Source organism: Anarhichas minor, unplaced genomic scaffold, assembly GCF_050575085.1.
Source record: "Anarhichas minor isolate MPS153535 unplaced genomic scaffold, ASM5057508v1 ptg000058l, whole genome shotgun sequence".
NCBI classification, from domain to species: Eukaryota; Metazoa; Chordata; class Actinopteri; order Perciformes; family Anarhichadidae; genus Anarhichas; species Anarhichas minor.
This window is the reverse complement of record NW_027466504.1, coordinates 13,208,852-13,225,188: the sequence shown is the minus strand read 5'-3', so window position 1 is coordinate 13,225,188 and position 16,337 is coordinate 13,208,852.

Below are 16,337 nucleotides of genomic sequence, written 5' to 3'. Positions count from 1 at the left end.
GTTCCCAACTACAGAATGCAGCTTTACAGACTGTCTCCTATACTCCATGTTAGATAGGGGCTGCAGGCTATAAATTAAAAGAGAAGTAAAAGGAAACTTGAAAAGTAAAAAGAAAAAGGGTGGTGGAAAAGGGTTCGCTCTTGAAGTATTTTTGTTGATGTGAGGATGCACTTGGACAATCCTTTTAAGATGAATTATTAGATAAGCAAACAATTACTCTTTAGTCACAGGTGGGCAACTGAAATTGAATGTCCATACAAACAAGGATAAAATATATGACAGGGCTTTATTCTCATGGTAGATCCTGAGGCATCAGTCTGTGTGTAGTTTTTGTACCCCCAGTACAGCATGCGTACCCTCCACTTATAGGCTTCTGTTTAAAATTCCAACTGATACAGGCACAAAGGAGCTCTTAAACCCATTCAATTTGCAGCACTGAGCTCTGTATTGCCTGCCAGAGGGTAGCTGCTCACACTGAGAGTACAGAATTATAATATGATTTTGATGTTTTTTACCAATGATTTTCATCGCAGTCTAAACCAAATGTGATAACTTTGATTTTAAGGATACGTGAAGAATCCAGAACAATGCAGTTATTCCACTCCTGATTACATTCTGCAGAACAGCTTGATAAGACAAAAACATACGACTCCATATGGACGCAATCGATTCTCTGGAGTTGCCAAGAACATACCCAGTCAACATGAATATTCCGGTTTAAAGTGCTATCCACGTGGTCACTAAGATACGTATAGGACCGAACTTGTGTAATTGGCTGGGTAGTTATGTATAACCACCGGACTGTGATCACCAACTTCAACTGTAGCATATTTCAGTTTAACACCTGTCTGAAAGAGAAAAAGTAAAATATTCCAAATAGTTCAGTCATAAGAAGTAATAACTGAGAAGAGGGATGTAGAAAAAGGACAGATTGGAACCATTGGGGACCGGCCAGATAAAATGGTGGGGTACTACATCATCCATTCAAGGACATATAGTCGCTTTGCCCCACGTTCACTGCAGTAAGGTAAGGACACCCCACTTGAGTCGCCAAGTAAAGTTGCAATGTGACTTTTCAACAATTGATGCACTAGGATGTTACATCTGCGGGATCAACAACAGTTCCACTATAAGAACAGGAAGCATCAAATGAAGTCATAGTAAAACAGCCATGAAATAGCCTTGGAAAAAAAAAAATCATTGTTTGAAGCAGAGAAATGTTTGCGATTTGATTATTTATGTTGGCATTAAGAGGCCATTACCACAGCGTGCAACATCAGCATGTGCTTTCTGGAGCGTTCAAGCCTGGCTCTGATCCTGATAACACTGCGACAAAGAGCCAGCAACATCTTCAGTTTCAAACACGCTTCCAGAGGCTCTTCTCTGTGAAGGACACCCTCACTGCAGGACACACACACACACACACACACACACACACACACACACACACACACACACACACACACACACACACACACACACACACACACACACACACACACACACACACACACACACACACACACACACACACACACACACACACACACACACACACACACACACACACACACACACACACACGCAAAGTGCTGCACCAGTCCCAGTGAAATACACTTAGCAGTCACACTGAGCATTAATGTTAAGCTCCAATTCATCCATCATTTACCAAAGTGGATATCACACAATAAAACACCTCATTCCAGCAAAGACTCACTATAGAAAGCCTCAACTGCTTCACGATCAAACGCTGGTCACATGTTTTAAAACATTCAATAGTAACGGACAAATGATTATTCAGTTGTGATAGTTGCAGGAGTTTTTATAAAAAGTTACACTCTTGATCTAGCTATAATATTTTGTATTTTTCAAACATTAAATAGATCAAATTCACAATTATAAATGAATAAAAGTAAGAAAGCAAAAAGCAACTATTTGAAAATAAGAAACTCTTGGGGGAAAAAAATCCACTGTGTGTGAAGCAGTGATTCATCCGTGCAGGTGATAATAAAATAGTAGGCTATTACGCGCTATCTGAATGGAAACTGACAACCACGCATCTTAATCTGTTCAATTAGTATTTGCTCTGTGCAGAAAGTTGCAGGCAAATCCGGACGGCGATCAACTTTCTATCGGCGCTCTCTCTCTCTGCAGCAGATCCCTGCGGAGCGCTACAGTCATCCTGGACCCAGAGGAGGGCAGCAGCTCCAGCAGCAAGCAAACTCAGGTACTCACAGATGCAGAGACGCTCGGAAACTCCGACAAATCCTCCAGCGATTGACAGCAGCCAGGAGAGGGAGAGGGAAATTACGTTATAGTCAGTTAATTGTGCGGTGGATGCCGCAGTTATCTCAAGGGTTTTCCCCACTTATTCCCTTTACACAACTTCCAAAAGATTTCCTTTATGAAATTACTTGTGTGATATTTCAGCCAATCGCCGGACAGCTTGTGAAATATTTAAACACGCAGCCAATAACAGCGCTGGATAGCAGCAGGTGGGCGTGTCCCCAGGTGCTCATTATAATGATGTCAGCGAGGCGCAGCTGGGATGTGGATACATTCTGGGTCGTCTTTATTTTTTTTATTTAAGTATTAATTTACATTGTGGACCAGCTACTGTAGATCGACTAGCTAATGATTTTATTATATTATATATATTCACATATAATCAAATGATGCCCACAAATTGATTAATCCCGTCTCTCTCTCTCTCTCTCTCTCTCTCTCTCTCTCTCTCTCTCTCTCTCTCTCTCTTTCACTCTTTAATTTATTTTTTTTGAAAAAAAAGGAATAGTTAATAATTAATACATGAATAACGTGACCAATCGAAGCGTAAGAAATAATGTATTGTGGGCGTATCACTGTAACTTCAGGTAAAAAAAAACGTTAACGTTTTTTAACTTCTTGATGCGTATGCAGTCGTTTGATGTTAACTTGGTTTTAGGGGGTCCTTACGTTATGCAATTATATCTGGCCCCACCTTACAAACACTGTAGTTTGTAAACAAAGCATTAAACAGAATACTTTGTCCAATAACAATCAGTTTATGAACACAAAACGTTTCTTTTCTTCTTCAGAAAGTCAAATCTTCTTGACATTTGCATATTCTTATTTATATTGACAAAAACAACTTATTTGCCCTTAAAGGTTTTAGTTTGATGTATTAATAACCTTACTGAAGTAATTAATGTTATTAAAGGAAACACTCACATACACTCTTTTGTGTGTGTGTGTGTGTGTGTGTGTGTCTGTGTGTGTGTGTGTGAGAGAGAGAGAGAGAGATTGCCGGTTTACTGCTGCCAGATCCTTATGTCATGCTCCACTGAGTCCAGCCTCCCAGAGACCCCCAATGAAATGAGTTGTGTTTGTGAGAGAGTGTGTGTGTGTGTGTGTGGTTGTGCACAGCCTGGTGAAATGAGATGTTCACATCCCAAGGACGTCTCCCACCATAATTTAAACTCACTGGTGCTGGAAGACTTCAAACTGAAAGTGCTGAAGTCATAAACCAGCGCACTTCTGTCTTTACTGTTATTGTCTGTGATCTACTGGTGTAAATCCACAGGCAGGTGGCTGTGACTCAAACAATGCAAATACTACAACAGATATGTTAAGCATCTCTGTGCTATGATTGCTACAAATTTGCTCCAGGCTATAAAATTAAGTTTATGACCCAAAGTGAACACTGCTTTTACTTGTTTCCGTTGCTCTTGTGTTACAGTTTATCACCGTGATTTACAGGGTGCAGGTTGTTCTCTGACACGGTCGCAAAATGTGAAGGGTTAGAGAGAAAGAAAATGCTCCATGCTTGAAGTACTGCAGCGCATGATACCTTCAGCTATTTACACCCTGATCTACAGTCTCTCACAGCAGAGACCAGAGTGTTTTTATTTATGAGGGGACACAGAGACATCTATCAGCACTCAGCTGAAGCCAGTGACAGTGTATAGTGTGACTTTGAGGCGGAGAGTGAGTGTATTCCTTCCCCCTGGGGCACACTGGGACAAATCCCAGACAAGATGTTGTGGTTTGTGACTCGACACACACTCATCCGGTGCTTCTCACCACCTTATTTCACCCTCACCCGTCGCCAAGGTCACGCCACCCCTCCCTCCTTGTGATGATCTTAAAATAGAGCGTCTTTAAGTGAAGATGAGGAATGTAGAAAGCTCAAGGGAAGAATGGAGTTTTTTTTCTTTTCTTTTACTACAGCAGGAAAAAATCTCCTCTTTCCTCTTTAAGGGCTGTTGAAAGATGTATAGCGCTACAGCATCAGGATGAATCCCCTCCGTGGTGGATAGGAGAACACTTTTCATATCATTAAGCTTCAGTAATGGTCCCAGTGCCGTGTCCTCTCTGGCAGGGTTTGCCCGGCATTCACTCCTCTGGCTAACAGGCCTGCTGGCTACCTACAGTACAGAGACCTCAGAGTCTGCTAGAGCAGCGCTTAGTGAAGCTGCTCGATCCAGAATGTATTCTCGACAATTTGATATTATATGTGAAATTTCCCACAAAGGAATGCAGTTTTTCAGTTTTAGGTCTTTTAAGAACACTCTCAAATAGCACAACATTTACGTTTTACTATTTATGAAAAGCAGCGCAAGCACTTGGTTGACAAAACACACACACCCACACACACACACACACACACACACACACTATCTATACCTAGTGAGGTATTTTATTCAGGGCTCTTTGGCAGAAGGGACATAACTGGACAAAATCGGTCTCTCTTTCATTTCAGATTGCTGTTTCTGTGTGAAATATGAAATTGGGGGAGCGCCCTTTAGATGTAAGCAAAGATCCCTATAGTGAGCACTTTTAAGAAGTGGTATTCCTCTTTCTAGCTATTTGAGGTTGTCAGATTGAAAAATCTTGTGGAGGAAAATAGATTTTGTGAGCTGTTTGCTGTCGCAGAAGTGGAAAGTGAGTCCCATTTTCTTATTGTATTAAATCTCGAAGTCTACTTTGTCTCAAAAGCAGCCAAGATGGAGTATTTCATTTGTTTTGATGGTTACATAATTATGTTTTATTAGTAATGTAGGTGTTCTGCTGTGGACACAAATGTCTGATATCTGGTTATGTAAAGTAAACCCCATTGATGGACCTTTCTGTATCTGATTTGTTCAATAATGTGTCGTGCATACTTGACACTGCTGCATGACACAATAAAGATACATATAACTTAAACTTTGTATTATTTTTCCGGAAAACATTTTTGTTTGTTGAACAGTTCATCTCTTGTTTTTCACCCCCCCCCCCCCTACGGTCTTTTTCATACTCTGTTTCATTTCATGCTCAAAATACATTTGAAAACATTTGATTTTCTGTGTGGATGATTTCCATCTCTGATCTTTGAACCTGTGCACAGAGACTACTCTACTATACTCACCCTCCAGGGTGTGAGCGCATGTGTTACAGCTGCTGTTATGCACTTTCTATAGCACACACACACACACACACACACACGCACACACACACACACACACACACGTACCCTCATGCTGGGATATAGGTTTAGCCAACAGGGTCCTTCATATATCAGCCTCCCCTGACAGCTCTCTTAAATGTCCTTGGCAGCCCCCCAACCCCCAGCTCTCGTCCCCTCTCTGTTCCTGCACCTTTTCCTCTCTGGTCGAGCCTCTGATGGATGCTGCCATATTTTTCTGCCTCTCTCCTCGGGAATGCTCCCATAACCACTGGGCCCTGTAATGCATGACACAATCTGTATATATCCCATTAAGTGTCACTGTGTGAATGAACCTGTTTCTCCACATGCAGTTTGCTTTGTAGAATGACAGAGGATAGAGGCTGGAACCTGACCAGCTCCTCTAAAGTCAAGATAAATGTCTCTCAGACCCAGAGTTAGCCGTTTAGATATTCCTACAGCTAATGTTTCTATTGGTAAAAATGTTCAGCAGCACTGAGTTCATATTTGAGTTTATATGCTGATAATTATTTACATGATCTGCTTCTGTAGCTACATTTTTACCAAGTGTCAGTTTTCTTTTTTCCTAAAACAACAACTCATCTCCTGAAACCCGACGTCCTCACAAGACTGTAAAGAATTACACTTGAAAAACTGTTTGTTTCCTCTTCGCCCTCCGCAGTGCCCAACTAATATCTGTTGTTTTTTTTTACATCATGAGGTTTTGTACACACTCTCTGCGTTGCTATCAATCACATTTTTAATTTAATGTATGAATATGTGATTTATGTTGCTCGGGCAGAAGATATAAATCTATTTTGTGGAGAGAGGGGGGTTGGGGGTAAGAGCGCTGATGTTCCCTTATTGATTGGCTGGCTTAATAGTGTTTGTTCTTTATAGCTGATCTCAGGAAATAAAGCAAATAAATAGTTGAGACTCAGTTCAGTCACCGCGATGCTCACGAGGATGGGAGAGAGACGGAGTGAGGAGGAAAGAACAGGAATAGAATAGTAAGAGAATGAAACAGCAGCATGTCCTTATACAATGTAAAAGATAAATACTGTCGATTCATATGCATATTGTCAAATTAAAGACGCTTCATTCAATTCATCCACAAAGTAAGAATTCATTACTAGAATGACCTTTCCTCTCTTGTATCCTTTAAGACTAACTAAACCAGGGCACACGTCACATTTAGTTTCCATCACTTTTAGATGAAGCTGGTGCATTGAGCTATAATACACTTTGCTTGCAGGTATATTCCTTTGTGTGTTATTGACATCTTGCCGCAACGTCATAAGTGACAGGACATGATGTTTCTCTGTAAACCCAGAAGCCACATGGTTAGATGTCAGTATTGAGTCACATCTTTTCTGCTAATGAAGAGTGGCAGGCCATTATTTGCTCTAAGACTGCTTTATAATTCTCAAAGGATTTGTCAAATTGATGTGAAAACAGAACTGTGGTTATCGCCCAGCACCAGGCTCCTTGGGGGAGTGATGGATAGAATTTGTCTTGACATGTCAAGTTAGGGGAAAAGAAAGGAATTAGTTGAGGTTCAGTATACTTGACTTTATGTTACGTATTAAAGTCATAACTGTGCATGGATTTAAGATCAAATTTATAGGAACAAATCATAATTTTAGTATTTCTCTGGATCATACAGTAGATCGTGCATCAGTTGTCTGTCTCCAAACCTTAACCATAACCCTGGAAGAAAACTCTGAAAAGATCAGTGATTTTTTCCAACTTGGTCCGCACTGAGAGGAGGAGAGGACAGCATAAATCCAGCCCATTAGCCCTGAGGTCTGTTGATGACAGTTCCCGCCCCATGGCTGATGTAAACCAAACTTCCTGTTCGGAGATGAAGAAGCCTGTCAAGCAGCTGCACCCACCTCGACCCCTGTCACCCTCCCTATGTGATGCTCTGGCATTAATAGCAAATCAATTCTCAATGAGGGACGAGGGAAACGAGGGAGAAACGGAAGGATGCGTCCATCTCCGGTGGAGGAATGTGCAGATGCGAAGATGTTGGAAGGCAGGCTGGTTGAAGAGAGCTATACAAGATATTTTAAAAGCATGAAAACACTTCCCCTGACGTCCCTGTCTTCTCTCTCCCGAGCTCTATGTCAGCTGCTAAGGATAAATAGCAAGTTCTGGTGTGGACAAGACAGATCGCCAAGTGAAAGTGGGTACAGAGACATTCCCCAAAACAAAGAGAGCTGCAGGTTTCATACTGTGCTTGTTGCTTTCTAAAAAGGCTGCAGCTGTCAAGTGACTTGGCTGTAAAACTGACCCTGACATAACTTCACAGAACACAGGATGCACATCTTTACTGCACTTTTCTAACAAACCTGCTCTCTTTTCTATAACACTCTTCCTCATATTGTTTTATATTTCTCACAGTTTTTCATCACTGGAGGTTTTGTCATTCGACCAAAGTCTCCCCCCAGTCTGCAGGCTTCTCCAAATGACCTGGTGATTGGATTAGAGAGTTCTTTTTCATCTCATCATGCCTATTAGTGTATTGATCTGAAGAAATGACATCATGTCCTTAGTTGACCTGTTTCAACATGAACAACCCGGACGTGTTACATTTCAGACATTTAGTACTAAATACTATGCAAAGCCTCTTAACCTTTTGACGCTATATAGTATACCTATGAGAACACTAATGATCTTTAGTTTAAAATTGGTGTTGGGAGGCTAAACAAAGTTTCAACATATATGCCCTGTGTTCTGTGGGCTGTAGTTGTGAAAAAAGAAAAGCTGTAAAACTGTCCTGCCAGCCGCAGTCAAGCACTGTTCGTCCTCCTGTGTTTCTGTCGCTGTCTCCTCAGTGGGATAATCAGCCATTCTCCTGCAAGGTAATTCCTGCTCAGGAGTGCATGTGGCCGACACTGCGGAAATTCATTTTTTGGTTTAATTTCAGGCCTATTGATCGTGGAGCGCTTTACGGCTGCATGACATCCATAATCACAACAATGGTGTGACAGGGGAGATAAATAATGTGGCAAAGGCACAGAGAGAAGGAGGGATGTAGGGACGAAAGGGAAGCAAATTGAAAAACAAGGAAGAGCCAGGTTCCATCTCTTACTGCGTTCTGTATTAATTACTGAACCCCACCCTATTACACCCTCCCAGCCCCAACTCCTTCACCTGATTGATCTCCCCTCAGAGGCCATAGATTAGTTTTCTTCCCAAACTTGTCTGAAATCTGTTTGTTTAAGCACCCATTAAAAGATAGGAGCCAGTGCTCTACAGTAATTACCAAGGATACTGTTATATCTATAATTATTATGATTAGTGAAGCAGAATTAAGTCACTGCTGTAGAAACCACAAGGGGCCAAAGCCACAGCATGATTATGAGGTTTTGCATATACTAATGCTGCACTTGAGTGTAAGCTGGAGCAATGTTGCTGAAATGAATACAAGTTGATCTAGGCAACAGTGGATGCATACTAAAAAGCAAAAATTATCAGACCAAACACTTAAATTATAGGAGCATGAAATGAATTTGTCCTGGTGGAGCATGTTGACCAATATACAACATGGCACTGGCTCGTGGGTTTAAAATGAGATACTTTCACACTATTTAACTTTTTATAAGATGTTTGTGGAAATATGCACACATTCCTGGCACGCAATTGAGTCATTTTCTCCTCAGTAAGCATAAAGGCCTTGCCAGTGTGGTCAGTGTTTGTGTGGGCAGAAACTTTAAGAGCCCAGAGAGCTGGTTTAGGCCCGCAGCAGAGGCCACAGTAGGTCTGCTGATTCAACATAGCCTGTTTATGTATAACTTCACCAACATTGCTCAGTTTTACCTGCCCCCAGCTCAGGAACAGCTTTAGAGCTACATTATAAATATATCATGTAATGAGATATAAAACTGGAGTCCAAAATGTGACCTTTGGTAGTGTACTTGCAGTTAAATGATAGTGGTGTCTAGTAAACAGTGGTGCCGGTGATGCAGCAGTGCATAAAGCATGCCTCTTCTTGTTGTTGGAGTCTGAGGGGGCTGAAGGATCCCGCTCATAAAATGTCTCAAGTCAGAAAGGCGATAAGGATGGAGAGTTAATGTGACTTGGCACACAGTTTTATTTGTGCAGAGGCGGAGAAGTCCGGCTTCTGGAGAGGCGTGGAGCTGAGTGGATACTGTTGCAGGACAGGAAGCAGTGGGGCGATGGAGGATGCTTAGCTGAGACAGAACAAGTCGGCAGGAGAAAGAGGAACTGACCATTTTTGTTACGGTCTGATGAGAAGTACTACACAGGACTGAATCGATGTATGACTAAGAGCTGGTCAAAATAACAACACTATATTATCAGCTTTTACAAAATAAATTCTCATTAAAAACTCACAGAATCAGTTATTGAAGTTGATACGTTGACGTATTGCAGAACTGTAAAAAAAAAAAAAAAGTTTAAATATTTGAGAAGATTCTGCATATTTTTGCCGTATCATAATTAAAAACATTGAGTAGAGTCTGAGAAAATAATTCTGATGATGTCATAGTGATCTGTGGCTTGGGCTTGAAAGTTTTAAAAGTAATTATATTTAACAAACATACCAGCAGGTGAAAGGTTTGAAAGGTGCCGTCGAGTAGCATTGTGGCACATGTAGCATCCAGTGTTTTTGAAACCAACAGTAAGGATATCTTAGCCTCTGCTGAAGTGATTTGGTTTTTATTTTTATTTGATTATTTTTTTTAATGCAAATCCCCAAATTCTATAGAATCCACCTCTAAACCACTGGAGTACATTGTGAAAATTGATTTAAAAAATGTTGCCCAACTCTGATGAAACTGGGCATAGCAATGCTGCATGTATGACAGAGCTCTTATTGGTGTAATGCAACAAAAAGCAGTGAGTAAGTGTCAGAGCAACTTATTGTTCATGAGAATTCATTTACAGCCTTGAAGTCACTGTAAAAAACATCATCGCTTGTTTTCTTTTCGCTTAGCTGCAGGAATTTCCGGCTACTATACATGCGTAAATAATGAGACATGGCTTGGTAACAAAACAGTTTCTTGTCGGCGTTAGGGATGAGTGCCACTGGGAGTGAATTGTACAACAAGGCTCCACACCACTGATCAGCTATAGTTATTTGTATGTGAGTCAACACCTAGCCTGCTGTCTTTTTAGGGAGGGCCAGTGACCCTATCATGGACACGACCTGTTAAGAGAAGCAGCCGTTTCTTATCTGCATGCCCTTGGAGTACGCGCCCATTGATATGCCACCTTGACTCTATCTTCATGGCAAGATGCTTCCAATTATGCGAGCCGCTGGAGTGAGGCAGAGCATGGGGTTTCTGTACGATGAAAACTGGTCCATGGGTAATGTGATCCCGCTTCTTTCTCCCCACAGGGATGGTTGCTGCTCATGGATGGGGGGGGGGGGGGGGGGGGGGGTAGAAAAAAGCAGCCAATTCTCAACTCAACACTTCCCAGTTCACCACTTTTCCCATTAATCTCATGATCCCATTATGTAGACTGATCTCATAAATGGTTCATCACCGGGGCCAGAGCTCTGCAACAACCTGCGTCTATTATATACAGCAGTTCAATACATCATATGTGGGGATTTTTCGCTGTGACATCAGTTCATGTGTTATCAATCTTTCTTTAGATGCTTCTTTTTTTTCAGGCAGCCTGATGTCACTGACAGCCGGTTGGAGATGAACGCGTACTCAGGGAAGCCCCGAGACTGACAGCAGGCTGAAGTGACAAGCTCAGCGTTGGACAGCCACTGGGAAAGTGAGAGATGGATGCAGAAGAGGTATGGAGACTTTTTATAGCCTGAGAAAGCTACTTCACCTACCAGGATGTTTGTGTCTTCTTTCATGTCTATTTTCTTTTCAGGCTTCTGCTAATCTTTCTCTGTTCGCTCTCTTATCTCAGTTTTCACTGCGGACAAGAAAAGGATCTGCATATTTATTTAAATATTGACGCTTTTAGTGAGAAACATCAATTTCAAGTTCTTATTTATATTCCATTCAATTCCCTCACTTCCAGAAGAGGGCAGCACTTCTTTACCAAATGTAATAGTAACCTCTGCCGTACGCGGTATTCTGGCATGTGAAGCTCTCCTGTGTAATTTATTGACAAGTATGCAGACAGAGGTCATCATCATCAAAGTCGAGAAGATGCTGCTCATTCCCTGCATGTTTCTCATCACTTTAATCTCATGTCTCACACTTCACAATTTTGAAAAGGAAGCTATGCAGACTAAACTGTAGTGTGTCAAATACACTGTGATTTGTGAAAAGTGCACAATGCAATTTACAGCAGACTTCAGTCACTTCCACTTGTATTGCCGGTCGCCCTCTCTCACTCTCTCTCCTTACCTCTCACAACTCGCCTAACTTTTTAGTTTCCCCCCTCTCCCTCTTTGCTTTTACTCCACCCTATAATCACGCCGGTTCATGGCTCTCATTTGGAGCGGTATATATAGCAGTAATTGCCAGGGTGCAGTACAGAGACTGGGCAGGACATGTGTACTCTCTCACAGGGCTGTTTTGCAATAAATCTCGTAGTGAAGAGGAGAGGATTGGGGTGATGGGGGGTAAGTAAGTGCACAAGCACGTGCATACACACAAAGACACATTCACTATACTCAAGCAATATACAGTAAGCGCAGAGAAGTAGATAACATTTTACAAGCGCCTAAGGAAAGGCATTGTGCTAATTTGCAAGTGTTCTCTCAACGACTATTCATTTACTCTCTCAATGGGCCTGACATGGAAAGTGAACGTGTCTCATAATGTGTTCTTCACTCAACAGGATGGGATAATTATGCTAATTAATTCATTAGTCATGAAAGCATCTCCCTAATCAGTAAATATTAACAATCCCAGGTGATGAGTTAGGGCCTGTACGCCAGGTGGTCCGCTTATGATCCATGAGCACATGGAAACACATTCACATACTGTACACATGCAAAATGATAATTCACTAAAAGTGTAAGAAGACACTAATGAGCATTCATCAGTTTCTTAGATTATACAGCAGCAGCTCATAACGTGATAAAAAGCACATCACAATGAAGGCAGTACAAAACCAGACCCTAACCCCAAACGGTTTTCTTTATCAAAGCAGACATGTGGCTTTCAGCAAAGACATTCCTACTAAATAATCTAAAGTTTGATCGCAAAAATCCCTCGCCATGTCTGTCTGCCTTATAAAACATGGAACACTGCTCCCGAAAGAGATGACGGCAATGACCCAACCTGTTATGCACTCCAGTGTGTGTGTGTGTGTGTGACGTGGTGGGGGGTTTGGTTCCTTATAGCTTGTATGGACAGGTCTGTCATTCAGAAAGCGCACACAGTCTCCATTGTGGAGCCGTCTGTGGTCCCCATCGGGTCAGGGTGGGGTGGCAAAGGGGGCCTCCCGAATAAAAACACGTGCAGCAAACAGGAAGTGGGCCTGTAAGGATAAAACGAGAAATGCGTGAGCGAGCGTTTATGAATGGAGGTTGGTCATATGTCGTCAAATGTTTCACCTCAAATTGCTTTCTTTCTCCTATTCTGATTCCTCTTGATAGAGTGATTCGGTATGTTTGGTTTTCACTTTAGATGGTCCACAGATGTCCGAGCTGTGCTGGAGATGTTGTCAAGTTCTGACTTACAAAATCTCATTCTCTGAAAGCGAGTCCTTGACACTAGTATATAGTGTCTGCCAGTGTGATGATATAATTTGAACACTTTCCAGGGCAGTGACATGTTTCAGAAAAAAAAAAAATTCAAGACCTAATATTATTCGTGAAGTCCAAACTTGCTCACAGTATGTGTGCCCTTGGACCTTGCATGTGTGTTTATAGGAATAGGTTGTGCTGAAAGTGCATGAAAGGATGCTAAATGTGTGTGAGTTAACTCTGTGAACCCAGGTGCTCTGCCTTCAAATATTCCTTTCCTATTTGCCCAGCATCTGTTTCATCCCAACGAGTGACCACTCCACAGCTCCACTGTTTTCTTTCTGGGTGGACTTGTCAGCTGTGATCAAATCAGACTTTTGAGAAGAGTAAATTTCCTTTCCAGACATAGCTGATTACTCCACCCACTTTGATATGCTTGAAGTTGCTCGTTAATTCCTGGACACTTGTTTATTTAGGGCCCGAGCACCGATGTAGTCGGAGCGGAGGACCTATTGTTATTATGTTTATTATTAGGGCCCTAGCACCGACGTAGTCGGAGCGGAGGACCTATCGTTATTTTGTTTATTATTATTATTATTTTTGGTGTTTCGTCGCAAAAAGGAGGTGCTTGGGAAACTGGAAGGTTTTCGAAATTTGGAACGCAAGCCAGAATTTGCAAAAATTGCAGGCTGATTGGGGTGTCCAGCCGCCGTATGAAATATTGGCTCGATAGCGCCCCCTATTGAGTAGCCCCGACATTGGGTTTCACCTAGCTGTATGAAATTTGGTAGGTATGTGGAACGTTATGGGACGTACAAAAAATCCTCTTCGAAATTTTCACTAAACCAAACAGGAAGTCGGCCATTTTGAATTTTATGACGTTTTTGAACCGTTTCAAGGCGTCATACTTTAACGAACTCCTCCTAGAAATTTAACCTGATCAACTTCAGATTTGGTCAGTATGCTCGGCAAACAGTAAGTCCTTGATTGGCAAACAGTAAGTCCCTGCTTGGCAAACAGTTACTTACCGTTCGCCAAGTGGGATACTTACTGTTCGCCAAGCGGGATACTTACTGTTCACCAAGCGGGATACTTACTGTTCGCCAAGCAGGGACTTACGGTTCTCCAAGCAGGGACTTACTGTTCACCAAGCGGGATACTTACTGTCAGGGACTTACCGCTCGCGCCAAGCAGGGACTTACCGTTCGCGCCAAACAGGGACTTACCGTTCACGCCAAGCAAGGACTTACTGTTCGCGCCAAGCAGGGACTTACCGTTCGCCAAGCGGGATACTTACTGTTCGCCAAGCAGGGACTTACGGTTCTCCAAGCAGGGACTTACTGTTCACCAAGCGGGATACTTACTGTCAGGGACTTACCGCTCGCGCCAAGCAGGGACTTACCGGCCACCAAGCAGGGACTTACCGTTCGTGCCAAACAGGGACTTACCGTTCACGCCAAGCAGGGACTTACTGTTCGCGCCAAGCAGGGACTTACCGCTCGCGCCAAGCAGGGACTTACCGTTCGCGCCAATCAGGGACTTACCGCTCGCGCCAAGCAGGGACTTAACGTTCGCGCCAAGCAGGGACTTACCGGCCACCAATCAGGGACTTACCGCTCGCGCCAATCAGGGACTTACCGTTTGCGCCAAGCAGGGACTTACCGTTCGCCAAGCAGGGACGTACCGTTCGCCAAGCAGGGACTTACCGGCCGCCAATCAGGGACTTACCGCTCGCGCCAAGCAGGGACTTACCGTTCGCGCCAAGCAGGGACTTACCGCTCGCGCCAAGCAGGGACTTAATATTCGCGCCAAGCAGGGACTTACCGCTCGCGCCAAGCAGGGACTTACCGGCCGCCAAACAGGGACTTCACTTAAATCAGATCAACATCAAATTAGTTCCACACAAATGTAAGAAGTTCATAATGCCAGTTCATGAAGCTTTTGATGTTTCGTCGAACACCGTTGCCGTGAAAAACGAAGGGAATTTTGAGAGGCTAAAAATGCTCGAAACATAAGCGAACTTGGCAAACATATTTCAAGCCCAAAATGAAGTTATATAATATGATTTTATTCGTTCAGAGTGGCAAATCGGCTCAATAGCACCCCCTACAAAATTTCGACGAAGCAGCCCTCGCAGTACGTCTCACCTAGATGTATAACATTTGGTAAGCAGATGTATCACATGTGGACTTAAAAAAAAGTCTTCAGGGTCTTCAGGCCAAGGACCCCCAAACTGATAGAGAGATGGAGCAGGGACCCACGACTATATATATTGTATAAAATTGTGTTTTATATTAAACTGGGCCTAGTGCCATGTATAAACATATCTCTTTATTGTGCATTCAATACTAAGCTATTCAAATAATACACAGGTTCCTATATTCATGTTTTTATTTTAAACATGTGCAAGGTACAGTGAGTAGGGTGGCCGTGCCACTGCCATTTAGAAACATACCTTGTCAACTGATACCAATGCCAATATCAACATTGTCTGTCAATTGCATGATAATCCTTCATACAAGCTATTCAAAAATAGGGCTAGTCTTACTGTTCATCAACTGTTGCCTGATAGAAGTTCTTAAATATCTCCATCTCCTCCTCGGTGGTAGTTTTAGGCTGAACGTGACGCTCAGTCTCCAGCAGGTCCTGTGTTTCTTTCAGAGCTACTGCGATCCTGTTCGTCTCCACTCTCTGTTCGTCCATCTGGGCTTGATAGAAAGCCTGGGCTTTTTCCAGAGTCAAGCAATTGAAACTCTCTCAGACAACACCAGTGCAAACACGACTGATATTGTGAAGCTGCAAACTGATTTACAAACAACAAACACCAGGATAAACTCACTGAACAAAGATTTAGTAAATATAGTTGAGCGGATGGAGGAGGAACTGAAAAAGCCCAGATCACACAGCCAACTTGCCGCTGACCTCAAGACTGAAGCAGAACATATATCGGCATCTAATGCACAAGCTACGGCTAAGATCAACTCACTGGAAAACATCACTAGCAAAATCAACCCTACACAACTCACGTCAGTTGCCCAAGACACAAGAAGTCTGAGAGAAGGTTTAAGCGTCTAAAAACCATAAGCCCAGAGTGCTTGAGTATCCAGTTTGGACAGATTAGATCGTAACCCACAAAATAACTTGCATGTATCAGAGCCGGTGGAAGGAAAATGCTACATATAATAAAGCACCTTCTATCTTCTTGACGCAGAGGAAACACACAATTCAAGACATTTTGTCGCCAACAAATATTCTGCAGCGCCATGTTTTAGCAGC